The 26995-nt window shown below is 39.3% G+C and overlaps 1 long non-coding RNA gene and 1 pseudogene across 2 annotated transcripts in view; both read right to left on the bottom strand.

The window, feature by feature from the left end:
• LOC307196372 overlaps window positions 1–26995 on the bottom strand; it is a 115749-nt gene that overhangs the window by 51882 nt on the left and 36872 nt on the right. Inside the window, exon 4 of the long non-coding RNA XR_013831116.1 lies at window positions 23909–24102. This is a non-coding gene — a long non-coding RNA (uncharacterized lncRNA). The remainder of the gene's footprint in view (window positions 1–23908; window positions 24103–26995) is intronic.
• Window positions 14153–14530, bottom strand: LOC307196318 (14 kDa phosphohistidine phosphatase-like; annotated as a pseudogene). Its single transcript has one exon. The product of its transcript is annotated as a 14 kDa phosphohistidine phosphatase-like (transcript).

The following is a 26995-nucleotide window of genomic DNA, read 5'->3' as shown; positions in this document are numbered from 1 at the left end:
GAACCTCCATACTGTTCTCCATAGTGGCTGTATCAATTCACATTCCCACCAGCAGTGCAAGAGTGTTCCCTTTTCTCCACACCCTCTCCGGCATTTATTGTTTCTAGATTTTTTGATGATGGCCATTCTGACTGGTGTGAGATGATATCTCATTGTAGTTTTGATTTGCATTTCTCTAATGATTAATGATGTTGAGCATTCTTTCATGTGTTTGTTGGCAGTCTGTATGTCTTCTTTGGAGAAATGTCTATTTAGGTCTTCTGCTCATTTTTGGATTGGGTTGTTTGTTTTTTTTGTTATTGAGCTGCATGAGCTGCTTGTAAATTTTGGAGATTAATCCTTTGTCAGTTGCTTCATTTGCAAATATTTTCTCCCATTCTGAGGGTTGTCTTTTATGGTTTTGTTTATGGTTTAGGGTCTTATGTTTTAGGGTCTTGTTTATGGTTTCCTTTGCTGTGCAAAAGCTTTGAAGTTTCATTAGGTCCCATTTGTTTATTTTTGTTTTTATTTCCATTTCTCTAGGAGGTGGGTCAAAAAGGATCTTGCTGTGATTTATGTCATAGAGTGTTCTGCCTATGTTTTCGTCTAAGAGCTTGATAGTTTCTGGCCTTACATTTAGGTCTTTAATCTATTTTGAGCTTATTTCATTCATTTTTTTAAAAAATTTTTGACCACACCCTGGGGCATGCGGGATCTTAGTTCCGCGACCAGGGATTGAACCCACACCCCCTGTAATGGAAGCATGGGGTCTTATTTGCTGGACTGCCAGGGAAGTCCCTACTTCATTCATGTTTGAAAGGTACTCTGGTGGTAGTCTGTCATTTCACTCACTCATTCATTCAGCATTATTATTGAGTGCTCACTCTAGGCACTGCACAATTACTATGGTAGGTTCTAGGAAAACAGCAGTAAGTAAGACAGTCTCTGTCCTTAAGAAACAAACATAGCCTTCTTGGGAGGCAGACAGACATGTAAACAACAGGAACAAAACAATCTGTGGGGAAGGTATAACAGTGGACGTAGGTATAAGATAAAACAGGGGAATGGAGGAGGGAGCAACTGCTCCACTTGGGGGAACTAGGGAACCTTCTTGGGACCAGTGGCAGGTCCCTGACATGAATTATGGTTCTGGTAAGTGAAACTGCCATTACCCATATCCTGTTGAGGAGACACTGCAAGTCGGCCTCGGGATCCTGCCCTCCTTCCCTCAGGCACAGCTCTTGGGACTAAAGGTGGGCACTGTAAGGGAGGAAGAAACTCTTCCTCTACCCTCTTGTTTAGTCTCTGGGCCCTGCAAATTAAACTGACAATAGACAACAGGAGGAAAAACCCAGAGTTTATTTATGTGTGTAACACTCACACACATGGGAATTCTCCGTGATGAGGAACTCAGTAGGGTAGTTAGAATTTGGGGCTTATATACTTCCTTAATAGGCGAAGGGGAGAGGGGAAAAAACAAATTATTGTTTTGAAAGGTAAATGGGTTTTTAGGAGAAAAAACAGGAGATAAGAGAGTTTGTGATGTTTATCTATAGGAGTATGAATGGTCTTTCCTGCTCCTAGAGAGCCACAAAACTCCCTTGGAGATGGTTTAATTCATATTCTCCCTCATGGGAGTAGATCCACCCTGAAGAGGAATTTATGGCAGCCTATTTCCCAGAAATTGCTGCTTGTATTAAGATAAGGGAAGCTCCAAGAAGGTTCCCCCCACCCCCGCATTTGTCGAATCTCAAATATCTTCAGCTCAAAATAATCTTTATACCAAAGTAGCATATTTTTAAGATGGCATACCCTGATCCACTTTAGCAATGAACCCAAAGCAGTCAATAATCCACACGCAACCTACGGCATGGTGTGTGTGTATGTGTGAGTGTGTGTGCACGCGCACACGCGCCTGAGCAAAAAGATGCCTGGGGAATGCAGACAGAACTGGGTAGTTAGCCCACAAAGTTTTCTTGCCCTCTTCTGGATATTAATTCATCCTTCAAGGCTGAAGTGAGGAAGCATCAAGGCAGAGTGGGTTGTCACCAAGGTGCTCTGAGCAGCCAGGGGTCAGCAGCAAGGTCCCAGGAAAGGATCTCCGAAGCAAGTAGAAAGGCACTCAAAGAAAGATGGAGGTTTTCCAAAGACAAACTTTGGCTCAGGATTAAATAATGTCTTAGGTCAGCTGGTATATGAAATTCCTTTTGACAATTATGAAATGTACCTGCATTTGATAGCAGAATTTGGGCATAAGAAAATGTGGGTTCAAAAAAGTTCTGATTCTTTCTATAATACTAATTGTATAGATTGAAAATGTAAGTGATGAACATGTGAAAGATGACTCTTGAAAGATGATTTTTTAAAACTCTGAACTTATGAACAAAAACTATCTTTTTAAAAAATATGCAGCTTCTAGAGGGAAGCCCAGAGAAAGATCTTGCTGCAATAAGGAAAGACAGTGAAATAACAAGTAACTCAAAAGTCAGACCCATTTCACTCAACATAAATGTTATTAGCAAACAGATATTTTAAGATTCTTATATTCTTATAAACTGAAAATCACGAGTCATGAATACAACCGTATTTCAGTACCGGAATTAAATCTCAGTACTGAAATTGTACAAGGAACTGATGTGTTTAGGATATAGGCTTTAAAATAAGCAAACCTATGTGTGAATCCTGATGCTTTGGATGGGTTTCTTCACCCCTGAAAGCCTGAGTTTCTTAATATAGACCATGAACATAATTATGCTACCTCACAAAGTTGTAAAGATGAAAGGAGACAGCGTATAAAAAGATTTTGGCTGTGCTTAGCATATGAGGTTCAATAAGTGCTAATTATTGTGAAGTAAATGAAACTATCCCCTTTAAACATTTAAAAATAGTTCTTAAAAAACTATTTCTCCATCAGATTTGCTCTTCAATTTCACTGAGTTGGGTTTTTTCTCATTCATAAGAAGAATATTTAAATATATTCTTATTTTTCCTATTCAAAGTTAGCAAAAATGTGTTTCTTAGCCACAGAGGAGAGAATTTCTCTCTTTTCCCTCACAGGTTCTTTCCTGTACCAGAGGAATTATTTTCTCCTTCCTCCTTTTCTCCCCCTCTGCTTTTTGTACACACCTAGGCTGACTACTTGGCTTGAGTCCACATTCATTGCCTCCATCTCACTTGTGTGGAGAGTTAAGCTCATTCATTATTGAAGAAGGGTAGAGGGCCATTTTTTAGTCAGTATTTTGAAAGGATACTAAACTGGCATTTAAATTAAGAATCCATAAATATTACATTATATACATTTACTCTTCTATTTCAATATTTATAAAGTTCTTAATGCAACACTCCTGCAGAGAATTTTTTTTCTTAGAGTGCTATATTTTAGGAAAGGTTTATCATATTCCTCTGTTCTCCTTTTTTTTTAAGCTTAAAGTTAGGCATCTTCCAGATGCAAGCACACTTCGACTTAACTGACGCAAAAACACCATGGTATCTTCTTTGATTCATTTCCTGTCTCCTAATTTGAACCTTACAGGTTTTAATTTAGGTCATAGGGAGAAACTTGAACTGTTTAACACTGGGTTGTTTTTTTTAGGGGGGGAGTTGAGTTTTATATGATTGTGTAGCAAGCCAAAGTCATTTAAAAAATACATCAAGACAGAATTATCATGGTAACAACATATACATTTTGATTAGGAAAAACAGAGCACACATTTGGTAGCACAGCTTCACGTTCTGAAAGCAAGATTAATCACACTGACCTGGCTTTAGCTAAATGCTTTTTTAAAAGGTATATGTTTTCCACAGACAAATCCCTTATTCTAAATTTTTATGTTCCCATTTCATGTTTTTCTCTATGTGATAATCAGTTAAGCAGAAAATGAATATTTGAATTAAAAAATTCAGTCCCATTATGGACTGTATTTAGGTTGATGGCTCTATACAGTTTTGAAGAAGGCACCTATGTAAGCATTTTAATCCAAACCTTCAGGAAAATTTAAGCCAGGAATTTTAATGGCTAGGATTTGCTCATGATATGGCTGGTACCAAATGTATGTGTTGAGTACAGCCTCATTAGACCCTGATCTGCATCCTCTCTTCTATGAAAATGGTGAACTTTAACCTGTCAGCCCCTCACTTTGTTTTCAATAAGGTGAGAAACAAGTCTGTCACTGATCAGCCACTTCAATGACCACATCTAAGACAGTGAATTGTGTTTCATCAAGTAATACAGACATGACATAAAGCATGATCAGAGGAAACAGTATGAAAAAAATCCAAATTGCATGCACTGCTGTTATGACTTACCATATGAAAAGGCATGATTCATACTCTCAAGAGATATAAAACTGTACAAATGTGAGCACATAAGCACAGGGAATTTTATCTTTTGGTACTTGATGTATTTCAGGTGCCTAGAACAATTTCTGGCACATAATAAGTGCTCAATATGTGTGTCAAATGAGTGAACGATCAACACAATATAAATGAAGAAAGGGCATCATTTCTAGTAGATTCTTATGTTTCTTGATTCACGATTACTCTAGCTCTCTCCTTTGAGTACATCTGCAGTGACTTTTTAAGAAATTACACGAACTAGTGTATCCTGGGATCTTAAGGAAAATCAACACAGAACAGGTAAATCTAAATGAGGGAAAGAAAATATGATACCCATGATCTTACAGAAAGAGATACTAGGAACTGAAAGGGAAATTTTAGAATAGAGTGCCTGAGATGGGGCCCTAAGGGCAAGGGTGACTTCAGGAACAGAGGCAGGCATCCAAGACAAACATTACCTACTTTGTAATATTGCTCAGGGTCACCTGGATTCTCACACCACTAGCAAAGTGTGTTTAAGCAAGTAGAGTAGAAAAATAGAATGAGAAGTTCTTCTACCTATTCTTATTGGTAAAACAACTGGACAAAAAAAAAAAAAAAGAAAAACGTCTTGATTGGAGAGGATTTGTTTTTATCTTAGACCAAAGTAATTTTGACTTATTTTAAAAGATCACCTTAATAAAGGGCACTGAAATTGTGAAAATCAAATGTGTGACTTATTTTCATTGGCCGTTACACAACAGACTTCTTTAAAAGATATATTTATAACAATAATACATCAGAGCAGCATTACCTAAAATTGGAGGTAAACTTGAGGACCAACCATGATCCAACTTCTGTCAATTAAAATGATGGTAAATATAAGTAATTCCAGACTATGGAACCAAAATACTAAGTCAATATGATTAGTACACTTGGGGGCCAATATCATTAGCTCTTTCTCTTTTAACCTTAGATAGAAATCATAATATCTAGCATATCTGCAGATGTTTGTTGCAACACTTTATAACCAGAATAATTACACAGCCCTTCCAGACACATGTACAAACAAGTTGGACCATGATGTTCCAGTACAGGCAAGTATTACAAAAAGCAGAAATGAGCAATACATCATTAATGGGTAGGACTTGCAGGACATTAGCCAATGCACTTTCCAATAAGAAGTCTGATCAACACATGTCATGGGAAACAGGAGAATTTCCTCAGTAAAATTTCCAACTTATACTTTTACACTTTAGAGAAACATATGGTTCTGTACTTAACAGACTTAGCAGTAGTGGGAGGCCTGTGAAAACTGCTTGCAGCCACAACTTGGACTACATCTTCAGGGTTTCTCCCGGAGCTCTCTTAAGGACTCCCTTTTTTCTAATGCTAAATACAGATATAGTCCTATTTTATTCACTTGTGTCATTATTCATTATGATCAGCATGAATATTATCAGAAGGACATTTCTATTTTACCAAGAGAAACAAACTGCACAGTTCAGTTGTGCAACTAATTTTTTTAAAAAAGAAAAGAAATACCCTGCTTTCTTTTTGTTATTACTTTTTGTTATACTAATTCTGCAAATGGTTTTCAAAAATGATAATTACGGTATATACAAATTTTACCTGCCTTGGCTACCCTCACATTTTCAAATCTCATTTCTTTCTTTGCCTATCCAGCCGTATGCCTTCTGCTCCTGACATTGCCAGATTTCAGTATCACACACATCTGTCTGTAGAGTGTGCCTGTAATTCTGGCCACTCAGATCCTAAACACAGATCTTCAGACAAGAACCACCACAAAAAATAGACAAATAAAGCAAAGACAAAAAAAAATAACAAAATAAAAACAAAGAGCACAGGGTGGAGGTGGGGGAGAGAGGATGTGGTGGGAAAGAAGTGCCAATCTGGGTATGATACAGGAGCCCAGCAGTTGGCATTGGGACACTGTGTCCCATTAGGGTTGATACAAGGACAAATCACAGAATATGGAAGCTTATATCCTTGTCTGTATTATCTCATGCATCCCTCTACCCCCAGAAAAAAAATGGGACAGGACTGTTTAACAGTTTTTTCTCTACTGACAGCAGTAAATTCTCTGTGAAGCTAATGAAGTTTAAGCTTTGGGACCCTTTACTTATAGAGGCCTAGGAGGGCTCTAGCAATGTGCTCACATGGTCAAATACTTTTGCAAACTTTGCAAAAGTAAGGTATTCTACCTGCAATTACAACCAAAGTAGAAGTACCCCCACCAGAGCTTCTCATACTTTCTCTTATGGTATAGTGCTGGAGTAGCTGCAAGTAGATTCAACTAAGGGAAAGGTGAATTGGAAATACATCTGGCTGGGTTTAATGGGAATGTTCACGTGGTTTATAGTCACTTCTGAGTACAGTTAAGATTTTGCTAGCCATCTCAATGTAGGAGTGGCTCCCAGGAATATCCCTAACTCATCCATGACATCATGGCCCTAAGGTGTGTCATGGCCCTAAGGTGAAGGGGCCAGAGGTTGTATCATGATGTGAACAGGTCCCAAAGTGGTCAGCACAGAGGTATACAGATAGTGGAGGTGAAACTAGATTTGAAATATATGAAAACAGAAACTAGTCTGGGGGAATTCTTATAGTCATTAAATGTGTATAATTACAAGTAGAGGATTTAATTCTAATCAATGTTAAACAAAATAGAAGTTCTCTTCTGTACAAATGAACTTGACAATGTCACTTGTATACTTATTATTATTTTTTAACATTTTAATGGAGTATAATTGCTTTACAATGGTGTGTTAGTTTCTGCTTTATAAAGTGAATCAGCTATACATATACCTATATCCCCATATCTCTTCCCTCTTGCATCTCCCTCCCTCCCACCCTCCCTATCCCACCCTCTAGGTGGTGACAAAGCACCTAGCTGATCTCCCTGTGCTATGCAGTTGCTTTCCACTAGCTATCGGTTTTACATTTGGTAGTGTATATATGTCCATGCCACTCTCTCACTTTGTCCCAGCTTGCCCTTTCCCCTCCCCGTGTCCTCAAGTCCATTCTCCAGCAGGTCTGTGTCTACACTATACACTTTCTCCCATTTTAAAGAGAATCAGGCGAAATAGAATTTATCATTATCCCTGTGTTCATGGGGAAGAAACCTGTAGCAGTATTACAAATTGTTATGCAGTATTTTTTTTTTTGATGTGGACTATTTTTAAAGTTTTTACTGAATTTGTTACAACATTGCTTCTGTTTGATGTTTTGGTTTTTTGGCTGCAAGGCATGTGGGATCTTAGCTCCCTGACCAGGGATCGAACCCGTACCCCCTGCATTGGAAGGTGAAGTCTTAACCACTGGACTGCCAAGGAAGTCCCACAAATTGCTATGCAGTATTTTATGTATCTCAAAGTATTAGCACATAAATACACTGACAAAAGATTTAAATTGTTTGCTGATTTGATATAAAATACTGAATCAGTAAAGATACTATAAAACTCATAAGATGGGAGGAAATATTTGCAAGTGATATGGCCGATAAGGGGTTAATATCCAACATATACAAACAGCTCATATAACTCAACATCAAAAAAACAAACAACTCAATTAAAAAATGGACAGAATAACTGGATAGACATTTTTCCAAAGAGGAAATGCATATCGCCAACAGGCACATGAAAAGATGCTCAACAACGCTATCATCAGGGAAATGCAAATCAAAATCACAATGAGATATCACCTCACACCTGTCAGAGTGACTATCATCAAAAAGAACACAAATAACAGATGTTGGTGAGGATGTGGAGAAAAGGGGACCCTTGTACACTGTTGGTAGGAATGTAATTTGGTGCAGACACTGTGGAAAGCAGTATGGCGGTTTATTAAAAACTAAAAATAGAACTACCATATGACCCAGAAATTCCATCCCTGGGTATATATCCAAAAAAAAACCCCCAAAACACTAATTCGAAAAGATATATGTAGGGCTTCCTTGGTGGTGCAGTGGTTGAGAGTCCGCCTGCCGATGCAGGGGACATGGGTTCGTGTCCCGGTCCGGGAAGATCCCACATGCCGCAGAGCGGCTAGGCCCGTGAGCCATGGCCGCTGAGCCTGCGCGTCCGGAGCCTGTGCTCCGCAACGGGAGAGGCCACAACAGTGAGAGGCCCGCGTACCGCAAAAAAAAAAAAAAAAAAGAAAGAAAAGAAAAGATATATGCAATCCAATGTTCATAGCAGCATTATTTACAACTGCCGAGATATGGAAGCAACCTAAGTGTCCATCAACAGATGAATATATATATATGATATATATGAAATTTTTCCATTTGCAGCAGCATGGATGAACTTGGAGGGCATTATGCTAAGTGAAATAAGTCAGGCAGAGAAAGACAAATACTGTATGATATCACTTATATGTGGAATTTAAAAATACAACAAACTAGTGAATATAACAAAAAAGAAGCAGCGTCACAGATATAGAGAACAAACTAGTGGTTACCAGTGGGGAGAGGGAGGGGGGAGAGGTACCATAAGGTTAGGGGTTTAACAGGTACAAAATATTAGGTATAAAATAAGCTATAAGGATATATTATACAACATGGGGAATATAGACAATATTTTATAATAACTATAAATGTAGTATATAACCTTTAAAAACTGTGAATCACTATATTGTACACCTGTAACTTACATAATATTGTACATCAACTATACTTTAATAAAAAAAAAAACTCATAAGACACCACTACAATGAGGACATCAATGACACTTCAGAGTATTAAGATTAGCCCCTGTACTAGAAGAGTTGAAATTCCTCAAGTCTTACTGCTTAGATATGAAGAAAACTTGATAGAAGTTTTCCTAAATCTTAAAAACTTACATGACATTACTAATAATAAGTAGTGAGACTGAAAGAAATTTTTCTAAACTTTTAATTTAAAAAATTATTTTTGATCAACCATGCAAGAGGTCTCTCCATTATTTCTATAGAAAAATGTATTTCTATAGAAATAATTTTCACAAAAATTATTGTTATATGAAGAAATTATCAAGGATTGTACAGACAAAAATAGGGGGAAAGTATTAGAGAGTTTTGTCAGACAATAAGTTAAAAAATACTGTTTTTATAGATTTTGTGATTTTCGTGGAATTTATCAGCTTTTAAAAACTTAAATTTGTCATGATTTCCTTTCTCTATTCATTTTCATACCTGCTTTTGGTTTGTAATTTAATTCTCTTTTTCTTAAAGAGGGTCTCCAAATTATATAAGCTTCAGATCACACAAAACATGGATCTGCCTCTGCCCAGTGCCTGGCTCAGAACCTGGCATATTAGATGTTTGTTGGAAGAATATGCAGGAAGGGCTATTGGCCCAAGGGTGGTGATATGACACTGAGCTTAGTGAAGGAGAGGCCATTGTATGCTGAGGTTCTTTAGAATATCCAGCCTGCTGCTTGAGCACTCTGGGATATGATGGGACCACACCTGCCAGTAGAAAACCTGAACCCAGCTGGTAGGAAGCCAAGGTGGCAGAGGCAGAGAAAATGAGGCTGGAGCCTGTCATATTGTTTCACAGTCAAGAAAGAATATTTTTCCTTGTGTGTTCATTGTTGAAGGATGCTGAAATTAATTAAAATAAATTCTTCCTATCTCCAAAGAATATGCAAATTAATTTTCATGTGTTTGGAAATTTTTTCCTTTGAGTTATGTTTCTCATTTGAAGAAAATGGTTACTCTTCCTTCCCTTTAAACTGAATAATGTGAATCATATGTGAATAGGATTACATCAAGTCCCAAGATATTAACGTTTGGAAGCAACTGAAGTCTTCCACATAGAGTCCCAATTTTAAAATTTTTTTAAAATTACTTCAAAAAATGCATAACGTGACCTGATATTGCTGTTCTATTCATGTTCCCACTCGATAATATTTCCACTCTAAAATAATGTTTAACCTCAAAATTTCTAGACTGCTTCATTTCCATCAAGTGCTAGAAGTCTAGGAAGCTCCATTAACTAAAGACAAAGTAAATTCTAGATACAGAGTTTAACTGCTTCTTAATGGAGCCGCCTCTGAGTCACCAGCTCCTAGAATTAGAACTATCCACCAGATGAGGTACAGCCTGACAGGAGAGGTTGGGAGTACATAGTCCTCTCTCAAGGTGCTGGGGTAAAGTATAGAGCAGCATGATATCTACAGGCTATAGCAATAGATAAATTCAAATAGTTGGTATCATTTGGGTTCTGATACTCAGAGTAGGGTACCCTAAAAGGGAGAAAATAGGGCACCCAGAGGAAAGAAGTTTGGAAGTTCTAGTAGGCAGAGAGTTTGCATCAGGGATGCTCATCAGCAAGTAACTTTAGCCACCTGGCTGGTGTGCAGGGACAGACTCCAGTCCCTGAAAAGGGTTGATAGTAGAGATGGATAATAAAACAGGATTCTGTTGAGGATACTAAGTCAGATACCAGCCACAAGGAAGCAAGACAGAAACTCAGTTAACCAAGCTGAAGCACAAACAGGTCTTAGAAAATCAGACAGAGACTTGTAATCAGAACTTGAGCAAATAGTCAGAGCTAGACTAGCAACAAAGGTTGAAACTGAATCCACCTAAAACTGAGTTCCTCTACTGAGTTTATAACTAACCTCTCTGTCCAAACTTTATTCCCTTTCATGTCCCGCCCCATTCCCCTCAGGATTGAGGAGTATCAAAGAAAGGCGGGTATTGAAACCAAGAAAAACTCTGTGGGGCCTTCCTGGGTACAAATGTCCCTCTGTGTCCCCCATTTATTATTTGTAGAAAAAAAGCCTTAGTCTCCTAAGCCTTCCCCAAGTTCCAAAGAGCAGGCCCAAGAAGTTAACAATTAGAGAAGTGAGGGAATGCAGAAACAAAGGAAAAGTAGTCCATCAAGAAAAGCGGGGGCTTCCCTGGTGGCGCAGTGGTTAAGAGTCCACCTGCCGATGCATGGGACACGGGTTCGTGCCCCGGGTCCGGGAGGATTCCACATGCCGCGGAGCGGCTAGGCCCATGAGCAGCTAGGCCCATGAGCCATGGCTGCTGAGCCTGCGCGTCCAGGGCCTGTGCTCCGCAACGGGAGAGGCCACAACAGTGAGAGGCCTGCGTGCCGCAAAGAAAAAAAAAGAGAAGCAGGACTTCCCTGGTGGCGCAGTGGTTAAGAGTCTGCCTGCCAATGCAGGGAACACAGGTTCGAGCCCTGGTCCGGGAAGATCCCACATGCCGCGGAGCAACTAAGCCCATGTGCCACAACTACTGAGCCTGCACTCTAGAGCCCACAAGCCACAACTACTGAGCCTGCATGCCACAACTACTGAAGCCCGTGCGCCTAAAGCCTGTGCTCCACAACAAGAGAAGCCACTGCAATGAGAAGGCCGCGCACGGCAACAAAGACCCAACGCAGCTAAAAAATAAATAAAAAACTAAAAAAAAAAAGTCAATACAGACTATAATTAAGGACTCTTTATTTTTTTAAGTTCAGGAAGGATCAAGTTAGAAATTATTTTTCTCTTCCTAAACACTGATTTAGCAACTGTTTGACAGAAATTCTCATCTAGGAAGCTGCTCAGCACATTTTTTTCCTTTGACTCATTGCCTGACTCTCCAGGGAGATAGGTTGTGCTGATATCTCTCATATCATTGCTCAATTCATGGGTCTAGGGTGGAAAATATACTAAAAGATTCACCATATTTTAAGTGGGACTTAAGAATTAGCCTTGTTGTCATAGACTTGGTATCTGGTGATCCCTGGGTGGCCATATGTTAGTCCCTAACCCTGTCAACGTGGTTACATTTCAATCTCTGGGCTTCAATTCCCCTCCCCCCCCCCCCTTAGTATTCCAATTCCTTGCTGGGATGGAGCCTTACACTGAGACCCAGTTCACTTGTCTGGAGAGTGATTTATCTCTGGATCTGGATTCCTGAAAATCGGAATCCTATTTCCTATACTTCCAGCTTCTGATTAGTATTCTTTTCTTAAGGTGATGATAACTCTAAGCCATGGGAATGATGCCTGCTTATCTTGGAACACTGCTTACGGTCTGTATATCTGCTTGGAATAACTGTGAGATTGGCACCCTCTCATCCTTAGGTATTAGGGAGGATCTCCATAATGTGCTGCATGGAGAAAAAAAGCAGAGTTCTGGAACCTGACAGACTTGAGGTTGATCCCAGCTCTCTTACTTAATTTTAGATAAATTACTGAACTTCTCTAAGCCTATTTCCTCATCCATTAAAACGAGGATAGTGATTCCCACTCACATGACAACTGTGAAAATTAAACGAGATAAAAAATGTAAAGCATCTACTACAGTGCTTGCATGTAAAAGCTTTTTAACAAATGATAGCTATTTTAATTACGAGCAAATGTAAGAAAAAGTAAATTCATCCAGTCCAAAAATGCTTATTAAGTGCCTATTAACTGCCAAATATTTTATTAAGCTCTGGAGGGAGGTAAAAAGGCAAAGGTGACATGGTCTTCTAATGGGGAAAAAGAATAAACATCCTCAACAGAATATGTTGTAGGTAGTGCAATGGCAGACATCAGCCCAGGGAGACATGTGTATTCCTAGGAGGGAAGTGATGATCCTGGATGAGCATCCTAAAGAAGAGAGCTGATTAGGAGGAAAGGAGGATGAAAGGTGCTCCTGGCAGAAGCATGGAAGAGTTTGGTGATTTGGGAAACTGCAAATAGTTCATCAGTATAGTTGGAATATGGACTGGGACTAGGGAGATGAGTCAGAGAAGGAAATAGAAAGGTAAGTAGGGGTCTCTCCTGATGGCCTTTGTGGCTGAACTAAGGAGTCTGGGATCCAACGTGAGGGCTGTGAGTGGCTGCTGATGAGTTTGAAGCAGCGGAGCAACATGAGCAGATTTAAGTTTTAGAAAAATCACTCCAAAGCACTTCCATCGTCCTGGATTTAAATAACACTGAAAACAAAGGCAGAACCACCATAGTAGAAGCCCATGTTTTACTCAAGAAGTATGCTCCCCTCTTCTTAATTCTGTAACATAAATGTCATGCTGAAATAATCCCAACGGTGCTGGGGTAATGAAAAAAACATTTTAAACATAAAATGTCTTTTATTGTGGGCTTCTTGACTTCTTAAAAAACAAAATTATACATCTTCAAAGATGATTAAAATGAAATTCTAGAATCCCTACACATGCTCTGCATCTATGGTCTTAACACTACATGCACCCCTAGTAATCACAGGTCTGACTGAAAATGACTTAATAAATAAAAATTTTATGTAATGTAAAATGCTTAGTCTTCCAGGGATTAGTGTAGAGCTATGTTTACACTGAACTCTATAAATGTTACTGACAATTTAAATTATAAAATCTTAAAATTCTCAATTTTGTAAAATACTTTAGTACTTCCTCACATATATGTCACATTGCCATTTTTAGGATGCTGACAGGAAATTTAATTTTTGAGAAATTATAAAAGAATTTAATGAACTGAATTATAATTAAAGGTATCTGCTGTATCATACATACAATGAAATATTAGATAAAAATGTCAGATATTGGTTATTGAAGCCTCTATTTCTTATGTGGTCAAACTGTCCAGACAGATCATATAGAAAAGACATGCTCCAGCCAGCACCCTGCTCTGAATTGCCCTGTTTCATTCTTGTACTTTGCCATCTATCTTTTGTCCCTTAATTTTTTTTTTTTCTTTTTTTTTCAGGGACCAGTGGAGGTGATGATGCTTTTAATTCTCCCTAGAGAGGTAACCCCAGGCACTGAGGCTTGGCCAGGGCGGCAAGGTGCTAGGGGGTGCAGCCCAACCCCTTGGGAGGTGGCCTTGAGGGCAGAGTTCCAGTGGGCTGCTGGAGACGGCCAGCCTTGGGTGGGCCTCAGTAGCCGTCGTCGGCCCAGGTAACCTCGTAGTCAGGGTACCTGGCTTTGATCTTCTCAGTGGAGATGGAGTGCTGGGCGCGACCGTGTAACCCATGGAGTAGCCGTACACGTGGACCTTCTTGCCCTGGCTCTGGTGGGAGATGCACCCACGTCCCAGGCACTCGCAGTCATAGCCCTTCTGCATCTCGCCTGATACCTCGTCTGTAGATGTCGGAGTGGTACTCCGCCCACTTGTAGCCGCTCATGATCTCTTTGCTCTCCCTGGCCAGGGCCCCGGAGGGCAGCACCGCATGGACTCGAATCAGCACATACTTGAAGACGCGGTCGCAGTCGATGTCCACGTCAATGATCTGGGCGAGGTTCGCTGCTGCCATGTTCCCAGAGTGTGCTCGCCCCTGTGGCCCGCATCCCTTCCCCATGCGACCTGGGGTATCCCTTAATGTTGGCTTCCACTTGTGTAGTAGACAATGAGGTAATCTCTTCAACATCTATCCCACCTCCTGACACCGTGCATCAGCCATTTGGTGTAAGGAACTGACCTAGACATGTGAGGCAGGCCCTGATAAGTCTGCCTCAATCAATACAATCTGATCCTTTTTGGCCTACAATTGGTCTAGGACCTAATGCTTAAACCAATCAGCACATGGCATTCCTTTAGAAACAGACTGGTTTAGGAATAGGCACATGACTGTTCCTAGGCCAACAAGACATGCTAAGAAGATTGTTTGGAGGCTTCTAGGAAAAGTTTCCTCGCTTATAAGTGAGTCATTAGAAGAGATGGCTTTTTTTTTTTTTTAAACAAAGAAGCATGTAGCTTCAACTGTTACTACCACCCTACGAATATGAGAAAACCACTTTAGGATAGAACTGATGTTATCCTGGGTCCTTGGTGATGTTGTTCAACTGAGTTTTAACCATATCTGAAGCCCAGTCTATGTCTGGACTTCCAGTTGTCTGAACCAGTAAATTTTCCTACTGTTTAAGCCACCACTTTCAGTTGGGTTTCTGTTATTTGCAGCTGAATGTATTCTAAAAGATGCAATTCTCTACCACTTTTGCCTACCACCTTTGTTTCTAACCTGATGTACCCATTGGCTATCTTTCTTAGTGTTAACCATCAGCACTCTTCTATCTAGACATTTATAGTGAACATTTTAGTTGTCTACCCAATACCTGAGCCTAGCTTCTTCCACTGGACATTATGTAGGATAGGTTGCATGAACCTGGTGCAGCCACGGGAGAAGCTAGCCTGAAAACAAAGTTGATATGCTTAAAATGACAAAACAGAAAAATGGAAAAAAATCCGAGGCCTTGATAATGTCATTTAACTGATGGAACACTATTTTCAGCCTTCTTATTATCTGAATAACAAATATTCTCACTGTTTAAGATAATCTGAGTTGGGATATTCTGTTGTTTGAATTTGAAAACAACTGAAGTATTGTAGTAGTGTCTAGTATTAGGAGAAATGGTAGTAAGAATGAGAATGTCAGTAAATGTTGACTACGTCTTATGGTTTTCACTAAAAACGTATAACAAAAATGGAAGCTTAGGCTGAAAACAGAGAAGGACGTGGGAGGCAGTAGTAGGAGATAAACTTAATTGCCAAAGTTTCTCCTATAGATGTCCTGCTAAATAACTTACATTGGACAAAGGCACCTAGTTTTATGTCAAATATAGGTTTACAGAAGGGGCTTCTCTATCTACATTCATTGTTTTCAATTACACTAGCAACAAAGGTCATCAAAATGTGAACTAGGAGAATGGGCAGATCTCAGAGAGATGTTTATGGCTAGAAGACTGAAGTGCTCAGACCCAAAGACTATGTCTAGTTGGACTCTCTGACCGTATTTACTGATTTGTAGAATTAGCCAAAAGAAATCAGAATCCACTAAGTCTCTTAGGGAATTGACTATCAAAGAAATTCTAAGCCTGGCCAATCCACAGCAATGAGCAATTCTGTGATAGTTCAATTCCTTAGGCACCCTCCCAGCACCCCAAACTCACACTAACAAAAAGTGCTAAACTATCTAATACCTGTTTCAAATGTAGCCATAGAAGACAATGAACAAGGAAGATGTTCCCAAAAGAACAGAACTAAGGGCAATGGAAGGCAATGGGTTATCCCAAAAAACAGAATCAGAGACTACCATATTGGCCGACCAAGGGACTCATCACTGCTAGGGTGGGCAGTCCTCTCTTCTTTCTAATAGGATATGATATGGGCTATGGGCCAATATCCACTGAATGTCATTTCCATTCTCTCCTTTCCAAATAAGAGTTTCAATTATATTTATCTTGTTCCTTCTCTATTATTTCATATTGAAAATGTTTGAGGTGGAAAACTTTAAGCCATGGGTTCACAAGGAACCATGTCCAGACCTGACAGAGAGCTCTTGGCCTCGGTGCTGGATGTGGTTGCTGGCTGAGACTTTGGGATGTCTCCCACTGGAGAGATAATGAATGTGTCTCAAGTAGGTATGGATATTATTTTAGATTGTGTGTGGGAAAAAGGAGGTACAAAGTTTGACTTATGTGATAGTGTTGGCTGTCTACTCCATATCCGTTTTCCCTTCTTATTGAAAGAGCCCTACTTTTGTTCAGGTACCCACCCCTTTCTACATGTCCATGTGCATCAGGAGACATTGGTCTCATGCCCATTCCCATGAGGTAAATCCTGACTAGTCTAGGCCAGTCATGATTTTTCTGTTCTCCTTGCTGGTAACTGTTTTAGACATGGGTGTACTGAGCAATGACATATGAGGAAAAGTTTGCTAGAAGACTTCTGGTAAATATTTTCCTACTTTTTAAAAAAATACACAAGGAAATCACAGCTTCCCTCTGTGCCCTTTATTTTGTCATGTCGGGTTACAATGTACGGGCCTGCTGCAGCCATCTGGTAAACATTAGCAGAGCTTTTTGCTATGTACAAAGCTGACATGCTTAGGCAAGGAAAACAATGGAAAGAAACAGGGTCCTTCAGACACTGAATTAAATAGTCTTATAGACTGTCTACCTCAGGATTTCTTGTCATGTATAATAGTAAATATCCTTATGGCTTAAGTCTATTTAAATTGAAGATGTCTTTTACTCACAGTTCAAAGCATCCTCACTGATATATCTCTGTTTCACCCTTTGAGTGCTGTTTTCACCTGATTAATATTTTGTAATGCAAACTTCCCTAGAGGCACCTTATTGAAGGTAGAGACTGGACACTGACCTAGATACTATATTCCAGTGTATTTTTTGGAGCATGAACACATTTATTCAGTTATGCCATACAAATACTAATTCAGACCCTAGTCTTTCAGTGTTTCTTATGAATTGAATTGTGACCCCCGAAAATTTATATGTTGAAGTTCTAACTCCTAGTCCCTCAGAATACCTTATTTGGAGATAGGGTCTTTACAGAGCTAATCAAGTTAAAATGAAGTCAGTAGGGTGGGTCCTAATCCATTGTGACCAGAGCACTTAGAAGAAGAGGATATTTGGACACAGACACAGAGAGATAGAAAATAATGTGAAGAGACATAGAGAACAGAGTCAATCTACAAGCCAAGGAGAGGAATATATCCTTCCCTCACAGATTACAGAAGGAACCAACTTTGCCAATATCTCGATCTCAGACTTCTAGCCTATGGGACTGTGAGACAATACATTTCTGTTGTTTAAGCCACTCAGTTTGTGGTACTTTGTTACAGCAGCCCTAGCAAACTAATACAGTCTCTGTGCCATTTCTCCTAGGAATGAGGAAGAAGTTTTTCTTTCTTAACAAATGCTAGTCACTCAGTTACATATAAAATTTAATTTGACAAGCATTTATTGAGTAACTACTATATCCCAGGACTTGTTAAGTGATAGGTTCACAGAGATAAGTACTCACTTCTTGTTCTCAAAGAGCTCAGTAAAGTAGCTGTGTTCACATTTAAACTAATTAAGAGAAGAGTTATGCTCAAACACTTTAGAAGAAACTATTTCAACAAGTCATAAGCCAATGCAGATCACTCTTATGTGTACATTAAAGCAGATTTCTCTCATTAATGTTCATGATAAATAATGTTATATTCATGAGAGGAATAAAATTGTATTAATTATTTCATAATTAATTCAGATTGAATTATATAATCAGTCTTAATTGGTGAAGGTTTACCCAAATGATTTGCAATGAATAATTTTTTAAAAGTTGCTCAAGACTATCAATAAAGTTCCTAGGGGGCTTCCCTGGTGGTGCAGTGGTTGAGAGTCCACCTGCCGATGCAGGGGACACGGGTTCGTGCCCCGGTCCGGGAAGATCCCACATGCCGCGGAGCAGCTGGGCCTGTGAGCCATGGCCGCTGAGCCTACGCGTCCAGAGCCTGTGCTCCGCAACGGGAGAGGTCACAACAGTGAGAGGCCCGCGTACCACAAAAAATAAAATAAAATAAAATAAAGTTCCTAGGATGTGGAGATTATAAAGGAAGAGGGGTAGTAAAAAAATATTAAAAATGTGGTCCTGTTCTCACTTATATAATCTAATAGAATACCAAGGCAATGAAAAAAGATATAATTATACTTACAAAGTAAGATATAGGGAAAAGAAAATCTAAGTGAAGAAAGAAAGCTAGCACAAGGAAGGGACTAGCTAGCACTAGTCTTTCTATGTAGAAAACTTTTGTAACTTTTTAAAAAAGGAGTTTTAAAGGAGAGGAAAATTCATACAGCCATCATTGGTCATTGTTCTATTTCTCTTCCCTGCTTAGAGCCAGAAATTAGGTCCACATTTACTTTGCCAAGGAAACACCAGGCTCCTCTGGTTACTGAGACTTAACAGCCAGTCTCTGCTCCCTGCCAACTTGCCTTGGGGCAAAGTGTGGCGAGCTATAAAATTCTTTTAGTCCAGTCAATTCCAGACACCTTTTCAGAAAAAAAAGTGCAAGTGTTACCAAAGAAATAAGTGGTCATAGGACAATAAGGTATTAAATTTTATTTAAAATCATTCTATCCTGAACTGTTCTAAGTTTGTCTACATATTATAACCTATTAACTACTTGCAGGAAGCCATAATTCTTTAACAACTGAATTTTTTAAAGAAACCAAATTGATAAGTAAATAACATATTTGACCTTAGATGAGTATGCTATTTTTGATGCTTTCATGTAAAGTTAAGGTTCTTTGTAAAAAAAAAAAAAGATAAATATTAAAAGTACCATTTTAATGTTCAAATGTTTCTTTTATTCCAGAAGAAATTTATGGTTAGGAGAATTAAGCAAGAATAAATATCTTTATTTTAGCTTGAAATTAGGCTGCATCTATCATAATTAGATGTTGAATTGAAGTCTAAGGTATCTTTCTTCTGACCAAACAGGGTAATAATTCTATACTTAATATCTCTAAAAGGTTATATTTTTCAGTTGAAATAATACCAACCTTAGAATTACTTATTTTGAATTTTGGAAGGTCATCAGTGTTCTAGATCTAAGATCTATCCATGATCTGAAATGTTTTAGAAGTGAACAAATGGGTACTTCTTACTTTTGCTTAATTACCACACCTACCAAGAATATTTTACACTTAGAGTCTACCAATGCAAATAATAGTTTTCTGTTTCTGGAATTTTCCTATTATGTAAATCAACTGCATTCTGAAGAGCCATTTTGGTCCAAGTGAACAGAGATGTCCAAGAAATTTAGCCTGTGAGGAAATTAACTAAGAAAGCTTGTCAATATCTTATTAGTTGTTGATTTTAAGAGGAGAAACTGAAAATCTCTCTCCTTTTGGATATGCCAAGGAAGCCTGTAATCACATTGCTTCTGACAGCCTTCTTGTGACTAAGATTCTGGTGTCCAAGATGGCACCTGATCTCACCTCCTTCCAAAGGCACACCAAAATTATAAAATTGCAGAGCAACTATTGATGAGACAGACCTGAAGATGAGCAGAAAAGATCTTCTATAATTAAAGATATAAAGAAGAAACCACATTGAGATAAGTAGGAAGGATGGAGATGTGGTATAAAGACCCAGAGCCCTGGGGTAGGCAACCCACAAATGGGAGGATAATTACAACTGCAGAGGTTGTCCCCAAAGAACGAGGGGACTGAGCCTCACATTGGGCTCTGCACTGGGGTCCTGCACTGGGACCTGCACTGGGAAGATGAACCCCTAGAACATTTGGCTTTGAAAGGCCATCAGGGCTTATTTCAGGAAAGCCAGAGGGCTATAGAAAAGAAATTCCATTCTCAAAGGGTGCACACAAAATCTCACATGCTCCAAGACCCAGGGCAGAAGCAGGCATTGGAAAGGATCCTGGGTCAGACCCGCTTGCTGATCTTGGAGAGGCTCCCAGAGAGGCAGGAGGCAACTGGAGCTCACCCTGGGGATACAGACACTGGTGGAAGCCATTTTGGGGAGCTGGTTCTACCACGTGGAAACTGGTGCTGGCAAGTGCCATTTTGGAATCCTCCCTCTAGCCTATTAGCCTCAGGACTCTGCCCTGCCCCCACCACCAGCAGGCTGGCTTCCTTAGGACCCCTTAAACCCCCAGATGCCCTGTACTGCCAGTACTAGATCTAGGATCAACCTCACCCACCATCTCAGGGACCCCTGGGAACTGCAGCCAGTGACCTCAGGTCCTGGTTCCACCTACCAGTGGGCCAACAGCAGCTCCAGGACCCCTGCGGCCCTGCAGCTAGAGATGTCAGAACCCAGTTCTGCCCATCAGTGGGCCAGCACTAGGCCCAGGATCTGAACCTGTCCACCAGTAAGAGGGCACTAGCCCTGGGATGCCCTGGGTCCCAGCCCTGCCCACCAGAGGTCAACACCAGCTCCAGGACCAATGCAGCCCTGCAACCTACAGTGTCAGGACCCAGCCCATTCATCTGCAGGCTGGCGCCAGCCTTGAGACCCATGGGCCCCAGGACCACCCATTAGTGGGCCAACACCAACACCTGGACCCCTAGAGTCCTGCAGCCAGAGACCCCAGGACTAGCTGCACCCACCAGTGAGCCAGTACCAGCCCTGGGATTCCCTGGGCCCCAGCCCTGCCCACCAGCAGGCTGACAACTAGACAGCTTAGGCCCCTCAGCCAGCTGCTCTGGGATCTAGCCCCACTCACCAGCAGGCCAGCACCACCTTTGGGACACCCCAGAACCTGCAGCCAGTAAAGTCAGGAACTGGCCCTGCCCCCAGCAAGCTGACACTAGATCAGGCACTGCAAGCCCCAGAGTCAGCCACCCTGGGACCTGGCTCTGCCCACTAGAGGGCCAGCACTAGCCCTGGGATCCCCAGGAGCTCTACACCCAGCAGCCTTAGGACCCTGCCCTGTCCACCAGCAGCTGGCAGCCTCCACATAAGGCAGGGCCTGGAAACCAACTGAACTGGGGGCCATCCAGGCCTACCAGACTGCCCACAATAGCCAGCCTGCTACAATAGAAGGGCTCACTCAACCCACACTGGGGGCACCCCTAGGGCATACAGCTCTAGTAACCAGAGGGCAGTCTCCTACAAAAGACCACTTCTCCAAGATTGGGAAACATAACCAACCTACCAGAAACACAGAAATAAAAACAGTGAGTTAGGCAAAATGAGGCTACAGAGAAATATGTTCCAAACAAAGGAACAAGATAAAACCCCAGAAGAACTAAGTGAAGTAGAGATAGGCAATCTACCTGATAAAGAGTTCAAGGTAATGATCATAAAGATGCTCTAAGATCTTGGTAGAAGAATGGATGAACACAGTAAGAACTTTAACAAGAGTTAGAAAATATAAAAAAGAATGAAACAGAGCTGAAGAATAAAATAACTGAAATAAAAAATACAATCGAAGGAATCAACATTAGATAATACAGAAGAACAAATCAGCAAGCTGGAAGACAGAATGATGGAAATCACTCAAGCTGAACAGAAAAAAGAAAACAATTTTTAAAAATGAGTATAGTTTAAGATACCTGTAGGACAACATCAAGTGTACTAACATTTGCATTATAAAGGACCCAGAAGAAGAAGAAGAGAGAGAGAAAGTGGCAGAGAACATATTTGAAAACATAATAGCTGAAAACTTCCCTAACCTGGGAAAGGAAACAGACATCCAGGTCCAGGAATCACAGTGGCCCAAGCAGGATCAACCAAAGAGGAAGATGCCAGGGCACACTGTAATTAAAATGGCAAAAATTAAAGATAAAGAGAGAATCTTAAAAGCAGTAAGGGAAAAGCAACAAGTTACGTATAAGAAATTCCCATAAGGCCATCAGCCGACTTTTTAGCAGAAACCCTGCAGCAGGCTGGAAGGGAATGTCATAATATGTTTAAAGTGATGAAAGGGAAAAATCTACAATCAGACTACTCTACCCAGCAAGGCTTTCATTCAGATTTGAAGGAAAGATCAAAAGTTTTATAGACAAGCAAAAGCTAAAAGAGTTCAGCAACACCAAACCAGCTGTACAAGAATGTTAAAGGGACTTCTTTAAGACAAAAAAAAGGTCACAACTAGAATTATGAAAATTATGAGAGGAAAAATCTCATTGGTAAAGGTATTTATACAGTAAAGGTAGTAACATGACCACTTATAAAGCCAGTAGAAAGTTTAAAAGATAAAAGTACTAAAATCATCTATATCTACAATAAGCAGTTAAGGGTATGTAAAACAAAAAGATGTAAAATATGGTGTCAAAAACAGTAAATGTGGGTGGGGGTGGTGAGTAAAAATGCAGGGTTGTTAAAATATGTTTGAACTAAAGAGATCAGCAACCTAAAATAATCATATATATATTTTTTATATATGCATATAAAATTATCATATATATTACTATATATAAACCTCATGGTAATTACAAACCAAAAATCTATAATAGATATACACATACAAAAGAGAAAGAAATCCAAACATAACACTAAAGTTAGTCATTAAGTCACAAGGGAAGAGAAGAAAGGAACAGAAAAGAACTACAAAAATAATTCTCAATTAACAAAATAGCAATAAGTACCTATATGTCAATAATTACTTTAAATGTAAATGAACTAAATGCTCCAATCAAAAGATAGAGAGTGGCTGAATGGATACAAAAACAAGACCCATATATACATTGCCTACAAGAGACTCACTTCAGATCTACAGATGCACACAGACTAAAAGTAGGGGGATGGAAAAAGGTATTCCATGCAAATGGACAAAAAAGGAAAGTACTAAGTATATCAGACAAAATAGACTTTAAAACAGACTGTAGCAAGAGACAAAGAAAGACATTGCATAATGATCAAGGGATCAATCCAAGAAGAAGATATAATGATGGTAAATATATATGCACCCAACATAGGAGCACCTAAATATATAAAGCAGATATTAACAGACACAAAGGGAGAAATTGACAGTAACACAATAATAGTAAGGGACTTTAACACCCCACTTACATCAATAGGTAGATCATCCAGAGAGAAAATAATAAGTAAACACTAGCCTTAAGTGACACATTAGATCAGATGGACTTATGTATATGTAGAGAGCATTCCATCCAAAAGCAGCAGAATACACATTCTTTCAAGTGCACATGGAACATTCTCCAGGATAGATCACATGCTAGGCCACAAAACAAATACCAATAAATTTAAGAAAACTGAAATTATATCAAGCATCTTTTCCAACCACAAGGCTCTGAGACTAGAAATCAACTACAAGAAAACAAAAAACACAAAAACAATAAACACATGGAAGCTAAACAATACACTACTAAACAACCAATGAATCACTGAAGAAACCAAAAAAGAAAATTTTAAAACTAACCTGAAGGGGCTATCCTGGTGGCGCAGTGGTTGGGAGTCCGCCTGCCGATACAGGGGATGTGGGTTCGTGCCCCGGTCCAGGAAGATCCCACATGCTGCGGAGCGGCTGGGCCCAAGAGCCATGGCCACTGAGCCTGTGCATCCGGAGCCTGTGCTCCACAATGGGAGAGGCCACGACAGTGAGACGCCCATGTACTGCAAAAAAAAAAAAAAAAAAAAATCATGAAAACAAATGAAAACAAAAACACAATGATCCAAAATCTACGGGACACAGCAAAATCAGTTCTCAAAGGGAAGTTTACAGTGATACAAGCCTACCTCAGGAAACAGGAAAAAAAACTCAAATAAAAAACTTAACCTTTCACCTAAAGGAATTAGAAAGAGAAGAACAAACAAAACCCAAACTTAGTAGAAGGAAAAAGAACTCATAAAGATCAGAGCAAAAATAAATGAAATAGAGGCTAAAAAAAATGGAAAAGATCAATGAAACTAAGCTGTATTTTTTAAATGATAAAGTCAATAAACCTTTAGCCAGATTCATTAAGAAAAAAAGAGAGAACACTCAAATCAATAAAATCAGAAATGAAGAAGTTACAACCAACACCACAGAATTATAAACAATCATAAGGGATTATTATGAGCAATTATACGCCTATAAAAAGGACAACTCTAGAAGAAATGGACAAATTCATAGAAATATACAATCTCCCAAAACAGATTCAGGAAGAAATAGGAAATATGACCAGACTAATTATCAGTAATGCAATTTAGTCAGTAATTTTAAAAACTCCCAACAAACAAAAGTCCAGGACCAGATGGCCTCACAGGTGAATTCTTCCAAATATTTAGAAAAGAGTTAACACCCATCCCTTTCAAAATATTCCCAAAAACTGCAGAGGAAGGAATGCTTCCAAACTCATTCTACAAAGCCAGCATCACCCTGATACCAAAATCAGACAAAGATAACACAAAAAATGAAAATTACAGGCCAATTACAGGCCAATATCACTCATGAACATAGATGCAAAAATCCTCAACCATACAGTAAAAGGATCATACACCATAATCAAGCTGGATTTACCCTAGGTATGCAAGGATGTTTCATATCTACAAATCAACTAATGTAATATACCACCTTAACAAATTGAAGCATAAAAATTACATAACCATCTCAATAGATGCAGAAAAGGCTTCTGACAAAATTCAACATTCATTTACGATAAAATTTCTCAACAAAGTGGGTATAGAGGGAACATAGCTCAATCTAATAAAATCCATATATGACAAGCCTACAGCTAACATCATATTCATTGGTGAAAAGTTGAAAAGTATTTCCTCTATGATCAGGAACAAGACAAAGATGCTCACTCTCTTCACTTTTTTTTTTTTGCAGTACACAGGCCTCTCACTGTTGTGGCCTCTCCCGTTGCGGAGCACAGGCTCCGGATGCACAGGCTCAGCAGCCATGGCTCATGGGCCCAGCCGCTCCGCGGCATGTGGGATCCTCCCGGACCGGGGCACGAACCCGTGTCCCCTGCATCAGCAGGCGGACCCTCAACCACTGCACCACCAGGGAAGCCCTCTCCACTTTTATTAGACTTGATATTGGAAGTCTAGCCACAGCAATCAGACAAGAAAATGAAATAAAAGGAATACAAATTGAAAAGGAAAAATAAAACTGACACTATTTGCAGATGACATGATAGTATATACAGAAAAATCCTAAAGAGATCACCAAAAAACTACTAGAACACACTAATGAATTTGGTAAAGTTGCAGGATACAAAACTAATATACAGAAATCTGTTGCATTTCTATACAGTAACAATGAACTATCACAAAGAGAAATGAAGAAAGCAATCCCATTTACAACTGCATCAAAAAGAATAAAATACCTAAGAATAAATCTATCTAAGAAGGTAAAAGACCTGCACTCAGAAAACTGTAAGATACTGATGAAAGAAACTGAAGATGACACAGATGGAAAATATATCATGCTCATGGATTGAAAGAATTAATATTGTTAAAATGACCATACTACCCAAAGCAACCTACAGATTCAGTGCAATCCTTATCAAAATAACAGTGGCAGTTTTCATAGAACTAAAACAAATAATTCTAAAATTTGTATGGAAACACTAAAGACCTCAAATAGTCAAAATAATCTTAATTAAGCTGGAGGTATCATGTGCCCTGATTTCAAATTACACTACAAAGCTACAGTAATCAAAGCAGTATGGTAATGGCACAAAAACAGACACTTAGATCAATGGAACAGAATAGAGAGCCCAGAACTGAACCTATCCTTGTATGGTCAATTAACACAATGAAGGAGGCAAAAATATACAATGGAGGGACTTCCCTGGTGGTCTGGCAGTTAAGACTCCACGCTTCCACTGCAGGAGGTGTGGGTTCGATCCCTGGTCAGGGAACTAAGATCCCACATGCCGCGTGGTGTGGCCAAAAAGTAAAAAAAAAAAAAAGAGTATACAGTGGAGAAAAAGACAGTCTATTCAATAAATGGTGTCGGGAAAACTGGATAGCTACATGCAAAAGAATCAACTGGCCTACTCTCTCACAGCATGCACAAAAATAAATTAAAAATGGATTGAAAACTTAAATGTAAGACCTGAAGTGATGAAAGTTCTGGTAGAAAACACAGGCAATAATCTCTTTGCCATCAGTATTAGTAATTGTTTTTTAGATGTGTCTCCTCAGAAGTGAATCGAAAGCAAAAATAAACAAATAAAACTACATCCAACTAAAAAGCTTCAGTATAGTGAAGGCTACTTACTGAATAAGAAACAATATGTGCAAGTGTTATATCCTATAAGTGGTTAATATCCAAAAATACACAAAGAACTCATACAATTCAACATCAAAAAAACAAATAACCCAATTAAAAAATGGGCAGAGGACCAATATAGACAACTTTCTAAAGAAGACACACAGATGGCCAACAGGCATATGAAAAGATGCTCAACATCACTAATCATCAGGGAAATGCAAATCAAAACCACAATGAGATAATCCTCACACTTGTCAAAATGGCTATTATCAAAATACAACAAATAACAAGCATTGGTAA

The sequence above is a fragment of the Stenella coeruleoalba genome, assembly GCF_951394435.1.
Source record: "Stenella coeruleoalba genome assembly, chromosome: 13".
Taxonomy (NCBI): domain Eukaryota; kingdom Metazoa; phylum Chordata; class Mammalia; order Artiodactyla; family Delphinidae; genus Stenella; species Stenella coeruleoalba.
Note: the sequence above shows the minus strand (reverse complement) of the source record. Positions and strands in the feature narration are given on the sequence as shown.